We start from the raw sequence: 24,127 nt of genomic DNA on the forward strand, positions 1-24,127 counted from the left end.
TGGAAGAATGCCTTGGTATCCTACAGCACCTAGCAGTTGTTTTTTTTTCATAGGTTTATGTGTACATCCATAGTTTTGTGAGCACTAAAAAAGAAGCATCTGCCAAGGTTTAGAAACAAATCTAGTCTTTCGGTTATATTGTGCATTTGTTTGCCAGAATGCTTCTTGTCAAGGGCAGGTGTTAGTTTGTCACATTGACACTGAAAACATGCCACAAAAATAATCTATTCTCAAAACCTCCGCTTCAGGATCTGCTCTTTGTCTTGTAGTCATGGTTAAATGTTGCAGTTAACTCTCAGGGACTGACTTTATTTTCTTTTTCTTTGGTAGAAAGTCTGGCCTTCCATTCCACCATCTGAAGTAGGGAGACTCACATGGGGGTTTTTTGCTTGCCTAATAGCTGTATTTTCTTTTCTTTAGTTCCTCAGCTTTTGCCACACATCTCATTTGTGGAGTATAGGAAGCAAGAAGTAGTTGAATATTCTGTCCTGCTGCTCTGCTATTTATAACTACAACTGCATATTGTGTTTGTAATGCACTGTCTAAATTTATGGAATTATATAAATACGAGCACCCTTGTAAAAGTTGTGTGTCTCAAGGATATATGTGCAGAATAGAAGCAGTGATCATAAACATTTATACTTCCAAGGCAGATGATTCATTCTTCCCATGATGATCTCACGAGCCATCTCAATCTCACTGACTTGCCTCTGGCTCTTACAGTTTTACTGCAATGAAAATACCGATGAAGAGCACTCAGCCAAGGAGATCTGGCACTCCAGCAGAACCTGGTTTCAGAGTGGAGTGGTACCAGTGCTGTTGAAAGCATAAGTAACAGCTGCAGGAAAAGAAATGGATGTCTTAAATTTGTTATTAAATTGCACTTTAAACAACCCTGTGTCCTGTCAAGGTGATGGTAGAGCTTTCTTTGACTACTCTTTGACCTTGTGTTTAAAAAGACAGAACCTTTACCATTAATTCTTTATACTGTTGTCATTATGACTTAAGAATATTAAACTTTCACACAAAACCAAAAACTTTGTCAGAAAAAAAATTATTTTTAAAAGTCTGTTTTATATAGATAGAAAGAAGTAGGTTTCTTTATAGGGAGAGCTGTACATGACATAAACCAGAAGTTTTAACCTAGGATTTGTTGCATACATGCAGAACTGCTATTTTGCTCATAACAAGCCATTTCTGCTAACTCATATAGCAGCCATTTGGAGCCAGACACTGCAGTGATGTCAAACCCTGAATAGCAGTCTTGGTCAATGGTAGGAGGTCTCTGTCCCTCTCGCCTACTTTTCTTATTCTTCCAGACCAAGTTCAGACTTCACATACCCCTTTCTGCTCATCAAGGATGTGCTTTCTTAGTACTTTGGATTCAGCCTTTGTATAGGAAAGGTGCCATAATGACCTCTGGTACTGTCAAATGTGCCTGCAGGCTTTTCTGGTTCCTGCAGTTTATCTGCTCTGGGTTAGCAGAGGTGGGTTTGTTCACTGGAATAAAATACCTCTCTGTGTCTGTAAGAAGAGCCTGTTGTTTCTGGCATGCTGCTGGAGCCTGTGCCTTTAGTAAGCTTTGTGTAGCTTTTTTTTCTCATTGTCTTGATTTGGGGTGGTAATTTTTTTAAATTTTCTTTTTTTTGCAGTGTTATTAAGAAAAAAGAATCCTACTGCTCAGTCTTTGTGACTCATTTTAGATAAAAATATTCCAGCGACAACCTTCACACTTCTGAAATTTTATTTTTTATCTTTCTTCTTTTATAACTTAGCTGCTGAAAATGTAGTTGTAGGCGTCTAGTTTAAATTCAGTTCCCTTGGGCTTTGCTGGTTTTTTGTTTGTTTTAAACTCATCTCACCTACTGAGCTAGAAGAGTTGAGAGAGGGAAGAAAAAAATCAAGACTACTTATTTGTGGAGGTGCAGCTTAGGCAATTCAGGTTTGTCTGTGAACAAAATCATTTGTGCTACAGCGCAGCTGCTCCTGGGAGGTAAGGGAAACAAGTAGTATGCATTTCTAATCTGTGTGACCCCTTGGTCAGTGAGGGCTTTTGCAACTGATTTTACACGTGGATGTTGCAGTCCTTGCACGGAAAGCACAGGAGAGGGGGTGGTTTGATTAGCCCTGCACCAAAGGGAGATGCTGTCCCTGCTGCCAACACTCTGGTCCTCTGTGTCACAACTGGGTGTCCCTCGTGTTTCCCCTTGTTCCTGTGACTGCTAATCCAAGTCATGTGGTGCAGTCATTATTCAGAATGACAGTCCTGCAGTCCTAGCAGATCTTATATGTTTGAAAAATGTTGAGGAATAAATACAGGCTCTTTGGGCTGGTTGTTCTGCCAAAGGCAGAAGTCTGCGCTGGAATGCTGCATTCCCCAAGCTGTCTATCCAGCATACTGCATCGTTCTGACTATCTGTGAAAGCACAAGACAATTGGAGAAAGTTTATGAGGGCAACTGGACAACTGAAAAGAAAACAGTGCCAGTTCAGGAGGATCTCAGGCCCTACAGGCTCATCAGCTTCAGCTCGATCTCACAGAATGTGAACAGACGAGCCTAGCAACTATGTCCAGACGTAGTAAAAGACAGTAATAGAACCACAGAATGGTTTGGGTTGGAAGGGGCCTTAAAGATTATCTGGTTCCAACCCCCTGCCATGGGCAGGGACACCTTCTACTAGACCAGGTTTCTCAAAGCACCATCCAAACTGGCCTTGAGCATTTCCAAGGATGAAGCATCCACAGCTCTTCTGTGTAAATGATTCTATTTCACACCACCCTCACAGTAAAGAATTTCTAATATCTAATATACAAGAATATATACACGCATTTGGGTTTAGTTAGTAGTGTTTTATGGAGGAGGAATGCTTTCTCAATTGGCTAGTCTTTTAAAGAGAAATTGCTTGCTTGATTGGCTGAGGAAAGGGCAGTGGATATTGCTCATTGTAGATTTGGCAAGGCTTTAGATGCTGTGTTCTATAAAATCTTTATTGGTGAAGGATGGGCTGGGTAGGTGGGTGATGAGGTAGATTGAGCACTTGCTGAAGTGCCAGGCTCAAAGGGTTGTGATCAGTCAGCAGCAGATTGAAAGAAGTGATCCTTTCTCTCTGTTCAGCACTGGTGATGTCCATCTGGAGTGCAAGGTCCAGTGCTGGGCTGCCCAGTGTAGGAGAGACATGGGCACACTGCAAATCCAGTGCAGGGCCACAAAGGTGATGGAGCATCTTCCTTATGGGGAGAAGCTGAGAGTGACTGGAGAAAAGAAGGTTCAGGGGGCTTTTATCCATGTGGATAGACACCTGATGGGGGAAGCAAAGGTGTAGCCAGGATTTCCTCAGTAGTGCCTATGGACAAGACTTGAGAAAAGCACCCCTAATGGAAATGCAGGTAATTTCTTTTAAATATCAGAACAAACATTTTTGCTGTGAGAGAGGTGAAACATTGACACAGATTTCCCAGAGATGTTGTGGCATGTCCATCCTTGGGCATTCAAAACCTGACAGAATACAGCCCTGAGCAGGCTGCTGTGAATGAGAGCTGGGAGGGATGATCTCCAGAGGTGCTCACCTGCCTCAGCTGCACCGGCATTCTGCAGGCTGAAGTGGAGGTGCTGCTCAGATTTGCCTGTTGGTGCAAAACACTTGCTGTGGAGGCACTGTCCCTAATGAAATGACAGAGCAGACAGACCCCACGGGCTGCCCTGCCTGCACAAGGCTGATGTACTGTGTCTAGTATTGAAGAGAAGGTCCAAACTCAGCGCTCACGACAGCGGACACGACTCCATGGCCTACATTTGTCCCTAGTGTTTGCCCTTGCACAACCTTGAACTTCAGCTCTGCGCATCAATTTCCAGAGAGGAAGGCTAAATCCAACACTTTAACTCTCCTTGCAGTGCAATTTGAGATGGATGAATGAAAAATGCTGTGTAAGTGTTGGGTTTTGCTGTTACTTGGTGAGGTGAAAGAGAGTCGTGTTGGTCTGGGTATTCACTGGCACAGTCTGGGAGTGCTCAATACCTGAAAGAAACTCCCACTCTCCCTACTTTTCATTACTCTTCTGGCTTATGTTGTGTGACTCTCCTCCTAAATTGTCCTCTGATTTCTAAATATACTCTTCAGGGGGTGGCTCTTGTTTGGCAAGACAGCTTTCTTGGCAGGGCATAATTTTTCCATCTTTTTTTGTATACATAAAGGAAGCTGTATAGACTGTGTATGAGCATGGGCTCTTGCATGAAAGCAATACCAGCTCAATAAAATAAAACTTGTGCTGAGGAGTATCTGACACAAAGAAACCCCTAAGCGGTCATAGAAGCAGTTGTTTTGGGTGAGGGGAAATCCAGTGTGGATTTCATTTTCTTTCAGGTTGGCTAAAGTCTTAATGAAAACACTGATATGTTGGGGAAACACTTGTTGGGGAAAAAGAAACAAGAAATTGGAACAAGTGCAATGAGTAGTGAAGGAAAAGAACAAATTTGTTTTCTATTTGTCACAGCAAACCACATACTTAGTTGTTAAACCTGCTTCCCCCGCTCTAGTCTCACCATCTTTCTTTCTGAACATGTGCTGATGTGTTTGAATGGTGGAAGTATATCATTGGCTTTAGGGAAGCTGAAGGAAAACTGCACCAATATTTGTCTATATTGATCCATGCTCTCTTGACTAGTGAATATCTGTTCAGAGCTGGGGGCCTTTTGAACTCGGTTTCCTCGGCAAATGGGATGAAATAACTACATTTCCCACTGGATTGACTTATGGATGAATCTGGGCAAAAAGGACATTTTTTCAGATCCAGAAACGGCCTGAAACATGCCAAAGTACACCTGTTTGTAATGATTTCAGAAGAGATTACTTTCTTATGTTTGTCCGGAGTATAACATTTGTGGAACATTGGTTTTAGTTTTGCGAAACCTTTCATTTCACTTGGGACAAAAGTATTTCGTTTCTGTTAAAACAGAAATGAGGAAACCAGAGCAGATCCTCCTCAGCATGGAAGAAGGTGACTCCCCACTCCCGGGCTCCCAAGACAAGGCTGCTTGGAGCTGCCCCCTTGGAGCACGCAGGTCTGGCTGGTCCCATCTCCAGCCTCTCCGTGGCTCCACTTGGCCCAGAATATTTGTCCCCTGATGGAGAGAGAACCAGGCTGCTTTGTTGAGGGGCTGCATCTCTCACCTAGGAGGCTAGACCTCTGCAAGCTGGAATTTAAAAAAAACAAAGCCAGAGGATGCTGGAGAGAGGCAAGGTGGTGCTTGGAGTATTTCTGGTCAGGGACACATGGAGGCTTCATGTCATTGGGATGGCCTCTCCCAAGCAAGCACTTTTGTTAATTTTCTTGTTAATCAAAGGTGTCTGCCTGCTTTCTTCACCTCCTCCTCCTCCTGCTCCTCCTCTGCCAGGGACGGAGAATGTAGTCCATGCTCTCTCTCATTTTCTGGAGCTACTAAGTAAACCCAACCTGAATGGGAAAATAGCAGTGGGATTACTTAAAACCACATTCCTCAGCAAGTTTGCAGTTTGTAAAACTCTTAATTCTGCTGTGCTTAAATCTAAACCCTCTTTATTTTCTTTTGGTCCCTTAGCAAAGAAATTTTGACTTTCAAGGGCAAGATGTCAGTATTGTACCAGGCAACATTGGAGGGAAGCTGATTGCATCATATAGCAGCAAAATGTTATTGCAGATTTCCAAAAGTAGAGCTCTTCTCACCCTTCTAAAATTAATTCTGAATTTTGGTGCCTGTCTGGTATTTTGTTTTTAGGTGGTACTGTTGATAGATATTTTCTCACAAGAGAGAATGAAATCTGGCCTTGCACCATGGAGAGAAAATAACAATAAGGGAAAAAGAGTCTTCCTATATTGCCCTTTGGTTTCATGGCCAGGAGCACAATTTCCATCTCATTTTCAGATGGCCTTTTCAGAGAACCTGGTGTCTGTGAGCCTGTGACTTCCATCCACACATAGGAGCTCAGAGCTGATGTCTGAGCTTCTGTGACACCCCCTGAGAAAACACCAAGATGACCAGAACCAACATCTGGTGCTCTCCAAGAACAAGGGTGAGTGGAGGGAGCAGCATTTCGCTTCCTGTATGTATTTATATTTTAAAGTGGTTATAAATAGTGTTTGGGAATTGTATTTGAACATAGATATTGGTAAAATAATGTAAATTTGCAATATTGTGGGATTAATATCCTCATATTGGTGGTTCCAGGGCCATGCCAGGCAGGAACTCCCACCCCCTTTGCCTGTGGGACTATCCCTCACTTTCCATCATGGAAAATATTGGGGGAACCCTGGCATAAGCAACTTGCTGGAGCTTCTGCTATGCAGTCGGATGTGACATAAAAACATCAGTAATGTGAAAGGTGAGTCTCCTCTTTGGGAAACAACTGATTCATTGTCATCATTAAAGTTGGAGGCAATGTGGAGCACAGGCTGTTCTTGGTGGAGGATTACAAGATTCTGTTGGGATTTAGGAATGGAAATACATGCAGAATTTCCTTTAAAAAGCCCTGTGCTTGAGTAGCTGTTTTGTTACTACACTAAAAACTAAAAACCTTGGGCTAGTGGGCTCCTTTCTGAGTTTTTGGGGTGTTTTGGCTCACCCTGCATCAGGTCAATGACATGTCAATGGCAGTGTGACGTGCCACATCAAGTGCTAAAAATGCAGCTCTGTATTGGAGTTTCTTGATGAGGGTGCTGCAATGGTGTTCTTAATTGAAGTACCACAGCATGCACAGATAAAAAAAGTGGGAGCAAGTCACCTGTGGAGGAAAATGCAGGTTACTGGTACCTGCCTCCTGCCCCTCTGGTTCAAGGGGCTGGGAGCATTGGCTGCATGCAGGCAGCTCAATGTTTTGGTGGGAGTGCAGATGACAGTGCTCCATGCCATTAAGCAAAGCAAGACAAGACATCAGCCCGCTGACCCATCTGTGTCTCAAGGCCAAGTCAACATCCCTCTGACCCACTTTGAATTTACCACTTAATTCATCTTCTCCAGTGCTATAAATAATTCAGCCCGAGGCAGTTCAATGGTGATAAATAGGACAATAAACCTGGTGCTGCAGTGAAGGCTACAAAGAGAGCAGCACTTTTAATTGACTGTTGCAGGGTGACTGGGGAAAGCAGAGAAAATTCCCCCAAAGCACTGCACACAAACGTCACCGAGCACAAGTTCTTTGATGGCTTTGAAGTTTCCTGGAGTAATTCAGCCCTTGTCAAAGCATTGCATCTCACATAATGTTGGGGATTTGAACCAGGAGATTACTTGTGATTCCAAAGTCTACACACAAACTAATTTAAACTCGTGGGACCGCTGTGAAGGTCCTGTTTTATTTCTGGCAGAGTCTCTCCTCAGTCTCCTTCCTTCATTCTGCCCCCACGAGAGCCTGATAAAAGCCGAAGGGTGTAGGTGGGGACAGATCTTGCTGCCAGGCCCTGTGCTTAGACCACTGCACAACACTTTCTCAGTTAAAAGATGCCTTCTTTCCACTGTAAGCCAGGTGTCCTTACAGCCTCAGTGAGAGCCAAAAGGAGGAGTGCCATCAGTGGTTTCACAGGGTTAGACCAGGAGGCTGTCCTCATGCCATCAGCTCTTCACAGCTGCCTGTCTTGCTCGTCACTGACTGCCACCAACACTCCTGGTCTCAAGGGAAATGAACTCTTCTGTCCTTTGGGCTACCAAGCCAGCCATGAAAGCAGGAAAGAGCCTCCACAGGCTGGAAAGGGTAGCACATCCCTAGGATGCTGTGTGAACTTGCACATGTCTGAGTGTGGAAAATAACCAGGCACGCAGGAAGCTGGGTCCTCTTGGCAGCAAAGCAGAGGCACAGCATCCTCCCTGTGCTTCTGGGGAGATCTGGCTAAAGCTTCCTGTCTCACTAGAGCTGCAGTTGCACTGTCTGAAGAACATCCCATGTGTTGGGATTTTCTGCTCCCTGATGAATTAGACACAGAGCTTTAGAGTCACCGTTTTTTTTTGATGTGGGTCTATATTTAGTTTAATTTTAATGGTCTGCTAGACTTCTCTGTAGTTAGCTAATAAGATCTGGTTCAATAGGTTACTGTGCTATATCTGTGTCTGGTTTGACTTGCAGCTATGAGAAAAACCGGGACTAGGGAGTCTTGGAGCCTGTATTTGTACACTGCTTTTTCTGCACTGCTCCCAGAGCAGACGTGTCTCTGCTTTTTTCCCTGATCCCATCCAAGTACGGAGTCCCAGGGTGACTCATGGGAAAGGCCTGTTTAATTTTATAAGCCTGGGATTTCTGCTTAGGGTCACGGGTGGTGGAGATGTAACTGGAGAGGAGCTGAGATCCAGCAGAAACACTCCTTGGCTGTTAACAGCTCCAGGGAGCAATGACAGAAAAGGCTTCTCCAGCCTGTGTCTCGTGCTCGCCTGGGAGCTGGGATTGCTGACTAGTCTGAAATTCGGTCACCTTCAGCAGCATCTTGGCCATCACTAAGAGAAGCATGATGTGGAAGAGGAGGGGAGGGAAGATAAGGAGATGGCAGAGTCTTCAGAGCCAGCCCAGCTCTGATAGATGGCTTTGGGAATGTGTTGCCCTATTAAGGTCAAGTGAATGAGAAAGCAATGATTTATAAATACTCATTACATCTTGGGAGAAAAGACCCGAGAGACAGTTGTGTGACCAGCCACCAGTTTCTGAACTCAAGAAGATGCTGTTTACACCAGCAGCATCTAAATATGCATCTGAATCCATAACTCCAGCAGTAAGGATCAAAAGGGTTAATTGTAATAAAACCCTAGCTTGGCACTGTACGTTTCCACTGAGAGTCACTGAAGGAGAGATTTTCACTCTGGCTTATGTAGTTGAGTTCATTTCACTTGGAGGTCTCTTTAAATTCAAGCCAGCATCCTCTCGAGACAGTGTGGATGCTTCTTTGTAGCTTTTTCAAATTTGTGTTTAAAATGCTGTACCTGAAGCCATTTTGATCAACTGATATTTGCTGCATTCCAAAAAAGAGTAAGGTTGCATCCCACCTGATCTTGGTAAAGTGAGACAGTTTTGCTTTTTTCTCCGTGGTTTTATGCTGCACCTCCTTCATCATTGCTTCAGCTACATGTAGCAGTACATCAGAGGAGGAGCATAAATTCAGCAGGTGAGCAGGGACAAAGGGTCATGGAAGCCGACCTTGGCAGATGAGCTGGTGTGTGGAGCCTGGTCAGTTCCTGGGTGGGTAATACATCACCACTGCTGCAGAGAGAGGCCACCCTCTATTGCAGCTGAAATGGAAACCCCTGCAGTAACAGGGTCTCTCCCAGTGATGGTGGTGGGGGAAGGTGGATGATGTGGGAGGGTTAGTTGTAGGTATTTGTAAGTGCATGGGTGGGGGAGGCAGTGCCTCTGATTTTTTTCACTCAGGTGAAGCTAATCCTTAAAATCATCCCTGATCTCAGCTGGAGACACTATATTCAGTATTGTGCTTCAAATAATTTGCTGCCCTCAATGGATGAGGTTTGGTCTCCAGAAGTAGGATCTGTTTCTCTTTGGGACAGGAAACCCCAGTGTAGGAAGCCAACACCCTGAAAGAAACCTGGTCCATTAGCCTGCTCCTTTCTCCATGACAAAGCAAGTGTCACACTTTGTGTTTTCTGCAGGAGGTATGCTCAACTCGGACACACCTTCAGGGGACAGTGTGTGCCCCTTTGAGTACCTTGACCTTGAATTCCTAAGAGCTACTTTGGCTCTCAAAACAAGAGTTCCTTCTTTTGCCTGTGAGTGTAATGACCTTAGAGCTCTTGCATTTAAATGTCCTCAGAGATTAAGCTAGTGAGTGCTCTGTCAGCACCACTGTAGGCAAGAAGATCTGATGGGATGGTGTTGATGTAATTTGTAATCAATCACATAATTTGCAAGTGGCTGTGTAGTGTTTACGTTGGTTATGGCACTGAGACATTGCCTGAAAAATCTATCCTTGGGTCTCTTTCTGGGTGCCTCCACAGCAGTGTGTCAGGCAAGCTCATATCACCTTCCACAGATGTTTAAGGCTAAAACTGGGTGCTGGGTCTGGCTTGCAGATAGCAGGATCCCAAAAGCTAAGGAAATTGTCGTGAAGGCCTTGATCAATGCTGGTGGGAGTTTTTGTCTCAAGGTACTGGAGACTGGAGAACAGAGCAAATGCTATCAGGCAGCCAGGTTTGGAGGGGAAGGGATTCAGGGCAGCAAAAGACACTCCTGGCTCAGAATGCACTGAGCCTGCAAATGAGTCCTTTAGCTCCTGCAGGGCCACAGCAAGGTGCACTCTGCACCAACACCTTTCTCTAGGGGGCCCTGAGAGCAGAAGTGGTTCAAGCTATTGCCCCTGAGTGTTAAACTAGAAAACTACTCCATGCAACCCAAATCAAAGATATCTTTATAAGTGGGGAGGATTCTTGGGAGGACCCTAAGAGGGCTGTGGCTTCCTCCTCCTTTTCCTCTGCCTACACTTTCCAGTGCAGCAAGCACTCATGCAAGAGCTGCCACGTGCCACCTTCTTCCTTCCTTCCCCCATCAGCACTGCAGTTGTGTCCAGCATTGTACCTTCCCATAATAGCAGCTATAACCAGCCCTGCAAATCAGCTCTGTAATTACGGGGCCCAGTGTGGAGTAACAGGATGAATGTATTGGTCAGCAGTAACACGGAGGGAAACATGCAGATACACCAAGGGGCCCCCGTAGGTGCTGTAAACAGTTTGTACCAAAATCCAGACTGTCCTAACAATTTGTCTTAGTGGTGATTTGTACTTTTGCTGTCTCCAAATGTAGGAGACCATCATCTCCCTCTGTCCCAATCTCCTCTGTAAAACTTCTCAAAGTGCAATTGCAACAACTGCACAATGAGCCATGTTTTTTTGCAAAAAAGACTGGAAAATAAAACAGCAGGCAAGGCTTCAGTGTCCCTCTCTGTCCTTTATGACAGATATTTGCAAAAGTGTCCTGATAAAGGCCTGGGTCTGCTGCAGATTACTGGAGTTGTGCCTGAGATCCCAAAGTTTGTGCTTTTAGACTTTTAGTCATCAATAAACAGAGCTATTACATGCTCCCTGTGGATATGCTCCCTCTTCTGCAGTGAAATTGTTTGTTGCCATGGATATTGCTTTGTCTTGAGAGACACATAACCAAAATGAATTTAAACAGATGTTTGTGGGTCAATATTTCCATAGGAGCAAATGCACAGCTTGAGACTTCCTGGTATCATTTTACTTGTCTTTAATGCAAGGAGAATTAAGCACCCAGAGGTTCAGCTGGAGAGGTAATGGGTACCCCTTAATTGTAAGGAAAGACAAATAAATTTTGTAAAATATTTTACCCAAACCCAGAAAGGTAAAGGAAGTTCTCTGATCTCAGCAGCCAGAAAGATCAGGTAGAAGTTTCTCTATTGTTTCTTGACAATTTGAAACTACTTTTTCTTGCCAGTCCTAATCTATTTTCTTTTTTCAGAAGTGCCTTTCAGTCTGGGGTTTCCAAGATGTGTCATATTGCAGCTCATAAATGGACTTGTGTTCTTAGTGAACAATAGTTGTTACTGTTTAATGCAGAGATTTGATAAAATTTGCTAATGACTGCTGCAGAAAATGGGCAGATCAAGAGAAGAGAAGTTTTCGGTTTCTACCCAGGAGCAAAACTCCCACTCCCTGACTTATGAATTTCATTAGGTGGAACTAATTAAAGGGATGTTTCTTATTACCAAGATGAGAAGCAGTCCAAGAGGAGTCCAGGGAGGTTTGTACTCCACAGCACAACTGCTCCGCTTTTAAATCCTGCGAAAGCATTGCGTCCTATTTAATTTGACATTCCTTGTGTTTGTTTCTCTTCGTGACTCATAGCACAACACTGGCAGCAGGCCTAGGAAGTAGGTTTTAGGATCTGGCGTGGAGACACTGGTGAATTGTATTCCAAGTGTTGTGCTTACATTGCACCACCAGCCATGAGAGCATCCAGCAAACTGTGTTCTTACTGCCCAGCAAGCTGGTGGCTGCAAAAATCAGATTCACAGCTGCAGTGGCGGGTCAAGGCAGGCTTGACTTAGCATTTAATTTGCCACATCTATTAGCCTAGCTTGTTTAATGTGAAACAATTTTAGTCTGTGAATAAAAAAGCTCTGCAAAAATGCAGATCTTCTAGCTGTTGCACTCTCTCTTTATGCAGGAGGTTTATCCCTTCCAGCCTCTCACCTGTCCCCTGACAGCACTACAATCATCAGACCTGCACAAAAATAGGATGATCAAGTAGTTGTTGATAGAAACTGCATGAGAGTTCTGATTTCACACACTGATGGGAAGCAAACACATTGATTTTCACACTGATGGGGACTTGATGGTGTGTGTGTTGTGGGTGGGGGGAGACTATGGCAGGTGGCAGCAGCACTGCCTCAGCTCTTCAGCTCTCATTCTCTCTGGTATAGCCCCAGAACTCAGATCTTTGCTCCCTCTGGCTTTAGCTAATTAAAAAGCAAGGGCATCATCCTGCTCTTGTGGACTCTGAAAGTCCTAGGAATATGCCTTGAGAAAGACTGAGTAGCTTATCTAGCATTGCTCTACATTTGGTCTTCTGCAGAATAAAAATGTCACAGCAAGGCTAATAATGTGCTTGGGAGGGTGTTTTAGCTTTGCACGGACATTTCTCTACCAATAAAGCCAGCAAAACACCAAATACAGCTGGATGGTAGGCTATGTCAAACCACGCTTCTTTAACACAGTCACTCTCTGTGGGAGGACCAGAGTCAGGATTTAGGTTGTCTGTCTTTCTTTGCAGAGTTCTTCTGAAAGAAGACAGATGACTTCTTGCAGCTTGGTGACAGGATATGAGTAAGATTTGGGGAATGCACCATGAGAAACGATCATTTGCAAGCAGAAGAAATGAAAGCATCATTGAAAGATATTTGCCTGTGATGCCTTTCACAGTCGTGGTAGTGGCTTCTTGTGTGACTGAAAATGCTGTGTGCATGCTTGTATGTGTTCTGCTGGCCATACAGCTAAGACCTCAGCTGAATTAAATTTAGTTTAGTTTTGTAAATTTATGGGGCATTTACAAAGCAGCAGGTCAAGGACAAGATGCAACATTCATGCTGCCTTATGAAGAGCTGAACAGAGACATTAATTTTGAGTGATTCTGGATTGATCTTTTTAAATATTAACCAGAATTCAGCTAAGCAATGGAGCAAAACAAAAACTACTCCCTACTGCCTTACTTGGGACTTGCTTTCTTAAGAAAATAGTTTCTCAAAAGCTGTCTGGCCTTCAGAATGACCATCCTACGATCAAAAGGAGCAGTACAAATCCATCTCTTCTTCTACTGTGCAGCATCCAGGGCCGTGAAGAAACATGATTGTACTTGGGAATCCAAGTCAACAGATGCACATTTTCTCAGGTATTCCTGGAAAAGCCTGTTTGCATTTTATTTTGCTCTTAGGCACTCAGGAAAAAAATTCAGAGAACACTTAATTCTCCCTGAAATGACATCCATCTTTCTTTCTTTCTTTCTTTCTTTCTTTCTTTCTTTCTTTCTTTCTTTCTTTCTTTCTTTCTTTCTTTCTTTCTTTCTTTCTTTCTTTCTTTCTTTCTTTCTTTCTTTCTTTCTTTCTTTCTTTCTTTCTTTCTTTCTTTCTTTCTTTCTTTCTTTCTTTCTTTCTTTCTTTCTTTCTTTCTTTCTTTCTTTCTTTCTTTCTTTCTTTCTTTCTTTCTTTCTTTCTTTCTTTCTTTCTTTCTTTCTTTCTTTCTTTCTTTCTTTCTTTCTTTCTTTCTTTCTTTCTTTCTTTCTTTCTTTCTTTCTTTTCCTTTTTTTTTTTCAAGCTGTAGGTGTAGAGCAGAGTGTTATTTGCTCTTGTGAACACACTCAAGGCTTCTGTCCTCTTCCACAGTTACAGAGCTCCTTTATCTAGAGTTACACGGTGAAACCTCTCTGGGGCTGCACACGTACTGGAATACAAGAACAGAAGTTAAATTAATCAAGCCATTAATGCACTATTTAGGTTTTGGGGTTTTTATGGTTATTGTTGCATCTTGGAAACAAAGAAGAAAGGCAGCCCCATACCATCAGCCAGCTGGAGGTAGGCCAGCACCTGGATGCACACACACACTCTCACACCATCTCCTTTTTAAATTCTTGCACAAGTTTTTTTTCAAGGCTCCCCAGACAGCTGCCTGTGTTCCCTTTTGGAGGGAGGAAATGGAAAACAGGAGCGGTGGCCGCGGCCGTCGGAAGCGGTTGCAGAGCAGCCGCAGTGGCTCTGCCCAGGTGATGCAAGAAAACAAGAGCCAGGAGTGGCTTCGTCTGGTGTCAGAGTGACAGATCCTTCTGATCCAGGGGAGAGAGGATGGAAAACAAGGCATTATTGGCGACTTTCTCTGAGTTTGTGTTTTTATATATACTACATGTTTAATGCTAAGTGTGGTGAAAGGGCAAGAACTTGTAACTCTTTGGGTTGTAGGGCAGATTGAGCCCTGTAGATGTTGTTACTTTGATTTTCATGCAGTCCATATCAGTTTAGTGCTGGTTAAACATTGTTTTGTCCATGAAAACTGATCTCTGTCTCCAGCCTGGGCTGTTAGCTCTTCAGTGCACACTCTTTCTCTGTAATAAATGTCCTTCTCCAAGGCTGTAGTTTTCTGTGAGGAGAAGCATTAGATAGAGGTCTGATTTATCAATTATCGTGATAAAAATGATGTGGCTTCTCATGGTAAATTGATATTATTTTTAGAATGACATTTTGCTACTCACTGAAATAATAAACACATTACAACAGTGACTTCAATTTTTTTTAACCTTGTGCACATGAAATCAATGAGTTATCCAACTGAGAGGAATTACTTATCTTCTTTCTTAGTCTTCCCTCCTCAAGCACTGCTTCTCCCACAGGGAAGGTGGTGTGTCAGCAGGATGCACATTAAAAATGTAAGTGCACTTTCTTCTTGAAATTTTGCAACATGCCAGAAATATCCAAATGGAATAACCTGACTGTGGGGTTAACAACTGCAACCTGTCAAAACATCAACCTAAATCCAGAATTGGTCACTTGACTATGAGAAACATATCCTGATAATAACTTCTGCTTCCCTGCTGAATAGTGTGTTTTAGAAGCGTGTCTGTGAGACCACCTAATGCCCTATGCATCATTTCCCCCACCTCAGCACTGGATGGCTACATGGGAGGAACAATAATTAGAATTTCCTGAGCTAGAAGACCCATCCGTCTGCAATCTTGCTGCTCCATCTTAAATAATGCACACGTCCTTATGTGCATGTAATTTCTGCATGAGAACAGGATCTATAATAGCCAAGCAGTAAGCTCATAAGAAGCTCTTCCTCACCTGAAGGTATAATCCTTTATTTGTAACATCCCAGCTAGTTGCCACTGGAAAGGATTATGGCTCCAAGTGAGAAATGGACAGAACCTGTGGAACCTAAGAGGTTAAGAGGTGGAATTTTTCCCACACATTAAAATGTCTCTAAGATACATTTACTTAAGAACAAAAGAGGCATTTGGGTGTGCTTTGCTTGCAGAAATGCTCCTGAGTAAGTTTGCTCCTAGTATGTCTTGCTAATGTCTGCCTGTGTTTTACTTTATTGCTGAAGAGAAATGGATAAACTATTCAAATTGTAATATAGGGAAAAATCTTCAACAAAAAGTACCCATACTTTAATCCTGTGGAAGGAACAATGATGAATGTTATCTGACATGATTTTACCAGTATAACAAAATGGGGGTATTTCTACTAAAATCAAACCAGACAAAACAGCAAAGGCTCGAGATCTGACCTGAATTCAGTGTTGCCTGTCCCCTGCTGAGCCCTGCTGAGAGGCCCAGGCTGGCCTGAGGAGGGGGACAGGGGTGCCCAGTGGCAGTGGGGCCATGTGTCTCCCCATCCAGCCCTTCTGTGAGGTGCAAACCTGCAGACCCAGCCCCGCAGGACTGTGCTGGCAATTCCTGAGTGTCCCAGGGAGCTTTCAGTTTTTCCAGAAAGTGTAGCCTGCTCCAGTGACCTGGCCTCACTCACATCTCAGATTATAAGTACAGGCTTGTTTGTACTGATGGCCTGACTCTGTCCTCACAGTTTGTGCCTGAAGGGTTGGGGTAGAAATAGGATAGGGGAAGATTGCTTGCTAGGACAGGCACCAAAAATAAAAGGTGTCCGAGCAACAAGTGGAATCACATGGATGAACAAGTGGAATCACAGTGCAGCCTGTGGTTGGCACTTTTATGTGATCTTTTCCTCTTCAGAGCATTTGTGGGAGGCTGTTAATATGCAGCCTGTGCAGGTGTAACTGTGGAAGTGAGGGGTCCCTGTGCTTGGGTCCTGTGGTGTGCACTGGGTGCTGGTGTTCTCATGGAGCATGGCTTTGCTGCTGGGCTCTGCCTTCCAGCAGCTTAGAGGAGGGAAAAGAGAAGCTTGATGCTTTGAGGTTGCTGCTGCTTGTGTGGCACAAGTGAAGACACTATATAATGGCAGGAGACATTTGTCCTACTTTGAAATTGCAATACAGGTCTATTCTGTCTCTCTTCATCCTTGCTTGCATGTGGCTTCATCATGGCTTGCACAGAAATCCCGGTGTGCCCATGGCAATGAGTGGCTGTGACATGGCCTGTTCTAAAAAGTGCAGTGAAACATCATCACAAGGCCTGAATTGCCCCAAAATACTCAAGACTGGACAAGCTTCTGCCCAGAGCTCCTCCCATGTGGCTGCACAAAGGGCACACAAAAATTTGCCTGTGTCTCTCTTACTAGGAACACTACTCGTTGCTGGGAGCAAAACTGCCAGGTTAGGAGTGAAATGTAACCTCTGCTTCTTTCCATGGTGTGGTTTCACTTACAGCACTGGCACCTGGATGGCCTGGGCATACCAGGAATGTGCTGCATCATGAATGCCATGGGGCAGGTCATAAAGCAAATCAGGCCCTTTCCCTCCAATTGTCAAAGCCCAGATTCTGCCTGGAGCTGGTTCATTGGTAAAATTAATTTTACCAATCCAAGCTGACTCCAGAATATCCTCACTTCTTAGTTCCTGGTTATGGAGTCCAGAGAGAAGCAAATCAAGCTGGAAGGGTGACCCAAGCCTCTGCCTGCTAACTCTGAGCCTGGAAGATGATACTACCAAATGGTGGCTATTTACAGGAGGCTGTGATATTGTGCAACACCTGTAAAGTCCCCTGAAGCTTGGGAGTGAGGGCAGGGAGGTTTTGCTCCATGAGTATCTCAGCTCAGCAGAACAGGCCAGGCAGTAAAATAATGCTAAATGAAAAATTACAGGGTGAATTTGGCCTCATAATCACATACAGATAATTTGGTGCTTGAACAGAGTCAGCTGAATATAAACAAGTCTACAATGTGCCTCATTAATTGGAGCTATTTTTCTAGCAAGCCCCATGGAAATATGAAGTGGCTTCACTCTGCAATTTGCAATAGAGTTTGCTATTAAAGGCGTTCAGTTTAATTGTGGCAATGCGTCTCGTTTTGGAAGCTTTCACAGCCACCATGTAAAAATAGCAGAAGATGGCAGAAGCCAATTCCCTGGCACAGATGTCCTGCTCCATTTGCTGCACGCTCTTAGAGCAGACAGGTGTGCTGGGTGAACCCGAGCTGTGAAGCACAATAAAGCTGATGGCAGTGAGAGGCATTTTGGGACAAGTGGCTTTCCTCTGCCAGTGGCACCACATAGGGTGTCACAGGTATTGATTGTCCAAACAGCCTGAGCTTCATCCAGCTTTGGCTTTCTATCCATAATCACAGTGACAGACCCATACATCTTCACACAGATATAGTACCTAATGTTGATCACATCTCACTGTTTTATGCTCTGATCCCATGACCTGCCAAGGATGAGATCATGCTGCACTGCCATATATCAAATGCTCACATCAGCTTCTTGTTGACTTTGGCCATATGTTGTCAGAGCAATGAAACAAGAACATTTCTGACCTTGACATGCCAGGGCTTAAGATACCAACGTAAAACATTTTTCCCTAATTGGGGTTATAAAGCCTTCTCTCTAAATGTGTGGTTTATTTTAATCTGTGTGCTTTAGGTTGAACAGAAACCTGTTAGTAAGTGAAGGCCAAAGCTGATTAGGAGCCAGGTGAGCATGCCAAGCCCAGAGCTCTTTGTTTCAATGACAGAATACAGCCACTGCATTCACAGCCATAAAAGTCTGTTTCCTGACATAACAAAAAAGCAGACCATCCGACTGGTTTGGTTTGTGAATCACACCGTACAGATCTGGGCTTTCAGCAGTCTGAATATAACCAAAAAGGAATCATCCAATCTGTTCAAAGACTTCTGGACTTGCTGCTGGTAGGTGACATGTGGCCAAAAAGAATTAATGGTAACGTGATTTTGGGAGAAGGAAAATAGCTGTCAAATATTTATCCAGCATCTCTTTCATCCTTGCAGCCACTGCTAGTGGTGCACAATCACTGTGCTGTGCCTGGTGCATCTCCTGGTTATCATGGAGCCTGTGACAGATGATGAATTGAGGCTTTACTCACTGCCATGAGGAGGACAGGTGCCATTCACAGGGGAAGCAGCAGTGCAGAGCTATCTGAAGCAGAAGGTGCCCAGAAGCCTTATCTGTACAAGTAGAGTTCAGTGATGACCCACGAACTCAGTGCCGCATGCAGCAGGGATCTTCCCCAGCCCATTGTCTGGTTTTGCACCGTGGGACAGACTTGTCTCTTCACCAAGACCTTCTGGCTCCTGTCTCTGCACACGTGAGCAGCCCGTCTCGGAGAATGTCAGAGCAATTTCACAGTGCCTATTTTTCAGGGGCATGTACTGTGATGACACATGTCACCCAGTGTCATCAGCGGCTGAAAAAATATAGCATTCAGGAGTAAACACTTGGCAGAAACAGCAGCACAGGCTCAAATTTAGACAGCAATAATTTATGCTGTGCAGACCCTGGCTTGCTGGAAGGGGGCACGCTCTCTGGAAGGCAGGCAGGAAAATGTGTTGCTAATTTTACTGGAGGACTTCTGCCCTCCCCTCCTTTTCCTTTTGTAGTTGCCAGCCTTCCTGGTTATTCTTAAAATAGAAATATCTGACGCCTTGTTTAACTTACTCTGGGGCCTGTAGGGAGGAGGAGGAGGAGGGGATAAATCCCCTCTCTGCACCGTGTCCGTCAGACACTTCTCTGCTGGGAATTGCATCCCGGTTTGCCACCTGCTGCCGGTTTCACACTTCCTTCCCACTCTCCCTTTCCTGCTCCAACTTTGTGATGGCTTGGGGACTCCCCTGCCACTGTCCCAGTGTCTCACATCACCCTGTGACTCCTCTTGTGTGGCAGTGTGCTGTGCAGGTGTGATGCAGGTGACACCTGGCACATGCCGGGGCACTGCTCTGTGCCACGCAGGCAGGGCACCCACTCCTGCAGCGGGGAGAGAAGCTCGGAATGGAGAAGGGAGATTTCAGTGTGGCTCAAAGGAGCTCTCCTTGAATTTCAATGAGCCCATTATTGTTGCCTGCTTGCTCACAGTTAATCCCCCCTTGTGGTATCAGCTTCAGGAGGGGTGACTCGGTCGTGTTGTCATGAACACACTGAGCTAGCTGTGAGAAGGGCAGATTGTGCCTCCAAACACTTTGAGAGATTCCCAGTCCTCATACGATGATCCCCGTGTAAGATTGCAATTCTCCTTATTTCTTCCTCCCATGGGGAATTGCCTTTCCTCCCACTAGAGATGAGAAATCCAGTTTAAATTGTGGAGGTTTTTTTTCTGAAGGAAAAACATAGAGAAAACCTGCAGGAGGCTTCATGAAACATCCTCCCAGGGCAGAATTTTTTGGCCCCTTTCTCTGGGCAAGATGCAGACAGCACTCAGAGGCAATGGAGCCTTCAGTGGTGAAGAGGCTGTGTGCTCTTTATGGGATTAAAGCAGCAGAGCACCCCTCCTTCCCTCCCTCCCCAGAGGAGGCAGGAGCACAGCTGGGCACAGAGCAGGAGCTCCAGACGGGACAGTTCTCCGGAGGGGATGCCCTGCTCCATCTGAGCTGGATTTTTTAAAATTTTGCTTTTTTTTTTTTTTGGAAGGGGTCGTAGTACAGACAGGATGTCATTGGGCTAAATTCCATCCAAGCCATGTCTTACACAATTATCTAGTCCTCGTTACCCCTGCCAGCTCAAGAGTTGTCAAATCTTCTAAAAACCTCAATTACAAAGCAATGAGAAATGTAATGGAGCATGGAGAGCACCGGTGAGAAATACATTCAGATTAATAAAATAAGAAAGCTTTCCTGGGAGAAAACTTTTGAACCCTGGAGGTATAAGAAATTTCTCTCCTTGAATTCTCCCTCTTTTTATTGTTTAACGAGCAGTCCCCACCCTCATGTTTGGTCTTAAGCTGCTCAGACCTTGGAAATGTAGACTCTTTGTGTATATTGAATCTGTTTGTTTTCTCATGGGTTTGCAGTGGAACAAGATATAAATATTAAGGTCCAGTGCAATATACAAATTAATATTAATATAGAAATATTAATGGTTCCTCCATTCAGCTAAGGACAACTTCAGTTTCATAAGAAGTAAGCAGGATCTCTACAATCTCAGGAATGTTTGTGCATTATGATGGAGACCCATAAAGCATTTATATGTGCTAAAGCTGAAATGACCAACAGGCTTCCAACTATTTAAAAACCAAAGCAACATTAGAAATTTCTATTTAGATAGATGTGACAAATGCAGAGGCATGTGAGAGGCCCATCCTAGCTTTCCTCCAGGACTGCAAACACAGTTTGGCCATCTGGCACCAGAGACTAGGAAGTTTAAATTGGATTTTAATAATACATTGCACTGTCTGATACCAAAGGAAACTCACTCTACTTCTTGAAAATTGCAGCCTGTGCTGAAACTCAAAGCGTGGAGGAAATTTGCCGTTTCTTTTCAAAAGGATGTTGAGCACTTTGCTATAAAGATAAAAAAAACAACCCCACAATAAAAGTAAATGCCTTGAGCTTGTCAATTCTGTTTTACAAAGGAAGTGGCAATTGGGTGACAGGTGTGCAAATGCCCCAGCAATACTGCTGTACACAAAGCACACACCGATTGGAGTCTGTTCTCGAAAGTCCTTTATCAACCCACCTCCTAGAAGAAAATGATCACCCTAGACCCATCATTTCCTGAAGAGCTCAGAAAAGTTGGGGTTTCCTTCCTTGTTTGTTTCTCCAGAGAAACTGAAAGGTTTGCAGATTGAGAACCTAACGATGGCTCTTAAAACAAACTGACTTTTAAAATTAGGGAATAATGCAAGAGACAGGAGACATAAATGATGGTAGTTGGCAAGGTTTGACACTCCTTCCAAACTTGGCATTCCAGCTTTAAACAGCTGTAAATCATTTCCCCCTGTGACCTAGGCAAAGCACTATCAGTGGGTCCCAGTGCAGCTTGCCTGGCTCCTTTTCACTCCTTCCTGCTATTACCTGCCTAAAGGCTTCAGTTCCTAAATAGCTGGGGTAAATCATTAATCACATGTGCTCTTCAACTAGCTACCACATGGTTTTCACCTTCTAAACTGGAACCAGCTCAACTTTTTTCCTTCAGGATGAAAAATATATCTGGAAGCCGACATGTGGGTTTCTCTGCATCTTTCATAATGAGTTTGCTAAGAAGGCTAAAAAAATGTTTCTGTCCATCTCTGCCCACCTGTGTCCTCTGCACTTGTTGCAGTTTGAATTGCAAAGACCACAATGATGCACTTTATTTTCAGGAAGTCGCACCAGAGCTTCCTGCAAGGGCAGGAGCTCTACCTGGCCAATACCAACTTGTGTGACAAGTGATCCTCAAAGAGTGTTTTGGGACAAGGGGTACCTGGTGTGAAATCTGAGCCAAAAAAACATATCTACCTAACAGGAGGGATAGAGGTGGAGGGGCTTTGAGACAAGGGCCATTTTGTCTGAGCACAGAGGTGGCTGCAGGTGACCATCCCCAACCCAGGTGTAGAGCCAATCCCATCTTCACTGGCCTGCAGACGTTGCCCCTAGATGTGTACCGAGAAGTGGTGAAATGCAGTGATTAGCTGCACTATAAAAACCTTGTCATGGCAAAAATCAATGCCCAGAAGGTCTGCAGCTGAGCTGGAGAGACATCAACCCTTGTTTTATCCCTGCCTGGGGAGCCTCAGCCCTGCTCTGCTCTGTCAGATTTGGATCACCAAACTCTTGGTGCATCTGGACTGTAGTTGAATCAGCCAGCCTTTATACTGCCAGTGAAGAGCTTGACACTCATTGTGACACAGCTCTATGGGACATTATGGGACATTACAATCCTCCCCAGCTTTACATTCTGGAAGAGGTGAACCAATTATCTGCTTCCCTGGAGATTAGCCATTGCTTTTCTTTGTCTTGCTAGCAGCCTTCTTCTCCATCAGCAGTTATCTTCTGGAGATGGTCTATCTGCTGTCTGTCGAGCAAGCTGCATCTGCAGCACATCTGAAGGTACGGATGGAGTGCTTCTGCCACATTTCTAAGACTGGCATTCTGGTTCTCTTGAACCCAGACTGTGGCTTCACGCAGTGATCTCTCTGATATTCTGCCTTTCCCAGGACATGCACCTGCTCTGCAGGGAAGGGTCTCTGGTAGATCTGCACAAGGACAACACCATTCCTGCAAGTGTTTGCCCCTCTGCCTTCTGTGGGGACCTTCAGTGATGGAGAAACCACAGATTTCTGGAACTTCTCCAGTGTTTCCTTATACTCACTTTTAAAAGCCTTCAATTTCCTTTGATCTAATTTCTCACTTTTACCATTAAATAATTTCCTACTAGACCTGACTACTCTTTCTGACTGCCCTTTTGGTCCATCCACCTTACAGCTTGTCTTTGCAGTACTCTTGCCCACATTGTGCAGTTCAGTCCCACTGATGGCTTTGAGAGAAGATCATCAAGAGATGCAGAGCAGAATTACCTTGTGCTTCCACACTGGGGCACATGTTCATACATCCAGTACAAGATTTACCTTTTTTTACACTAACCAGATTCCTGAGTTGTGTTCAGCCAGTAGCCCACTTCCCCAAAACTCCTCCTGACCTGATAATTCCCTGATGTGATTGTGTAAAGGTGATTTTGCTGTGCAATGCAGAATTTTTTATTTGACCAGTCAAATGTGAGTCAGGATATTTCTTATATTGTTATTTTTTTAATTCTTAGCCTATGCATTAACATACATACAAATTCTTCTAGCTTCACGTGCCGCTAGCAAAAGTCTCTTCTTTTCTACTCCCAGGTTGTTACTGAAAATGTGAAGTGCCATCAGACTTGGCACAGACCACAGACCACTGCCTGAGCATATTTTCAGCTTATGAGATGGGACTATGGCACTGATTTCCTGACACTTTCGCATCCACCCCAAATAATCTATACAATACTTTCCCACGTGTGAAAAGTTAAGATATGTGACATTTACTGATTCTACCACTAACTTGTCATGAAAAAAACATTTATATTGGTCTGACTGAACTCGATACTATTAGATCTGTTTGATGCATGCTGGCTATTAATAATCTCCTTGTTTTCTCCCAAGCACTTACAAAATTGTCTGTGATTTATTCCCGGAGAGTATATGGAAGTGACATTAAGCAGTTGTTAGCTACCAAAGCTAATGCTGGAGTCCTGAAGTCCATGTCTCTGTCAGGAGTACTATGGGCAAAGACATGTTTTACATCCTGGATATTTTGAATTTTCTGTGTGTTGCAAAATAATAGGACCTTTGATATTTAATTAAAGCAAGTATTTTTCCTATCCATGCAGAAATGTGCAAGAAGTATTTTGGAGGAAGACTAGGAGTGTTCAATAGGAAATGCTAGAGCATCCTTGGAAGATGTGTCAGAGCTGAACTCACCTCTTGCTCACAGTGGGGCTCCTTGGGGTCACATGCAAGAGGAATAGGATGCCAGGCTTCTTGGAAAGCTAACAGGGGCATGCTGGGTGCTCTGGAGGCTACACAGCAACTGGAAGTGTCTGTTCAGTCTGATGGATTCTGAGTGCCCAGGGCCACGGGTCTGGGGTCAGGCTCAAGACTTTTTCTTGCCTACCTTGCACAGAGTAGTCATGTACTCCTAAGGGACTGCAGTTGTTCACAAAAAAGGATGGCAGATATTGGCCTTGAGAGAGAAAAAACCCTTTATTTCTGAATACTTATTGCAAATGGAGGATCCA

This window comes from Sturnus vulgaris, chromosome 2 (genome assembly GCF_052056855.1).
Source record: "Sturnus vulgaris isolate bStuVul1 chromosome 2, bStuVul1.hap1, whole genome shotgun sequence".
Taxonomy (NCBI): Eukaryota; Metazoa; Chordata; class Aves; order Passeriformes; family Sturnidae; genus Sturnus; species Sturnus vulgaris.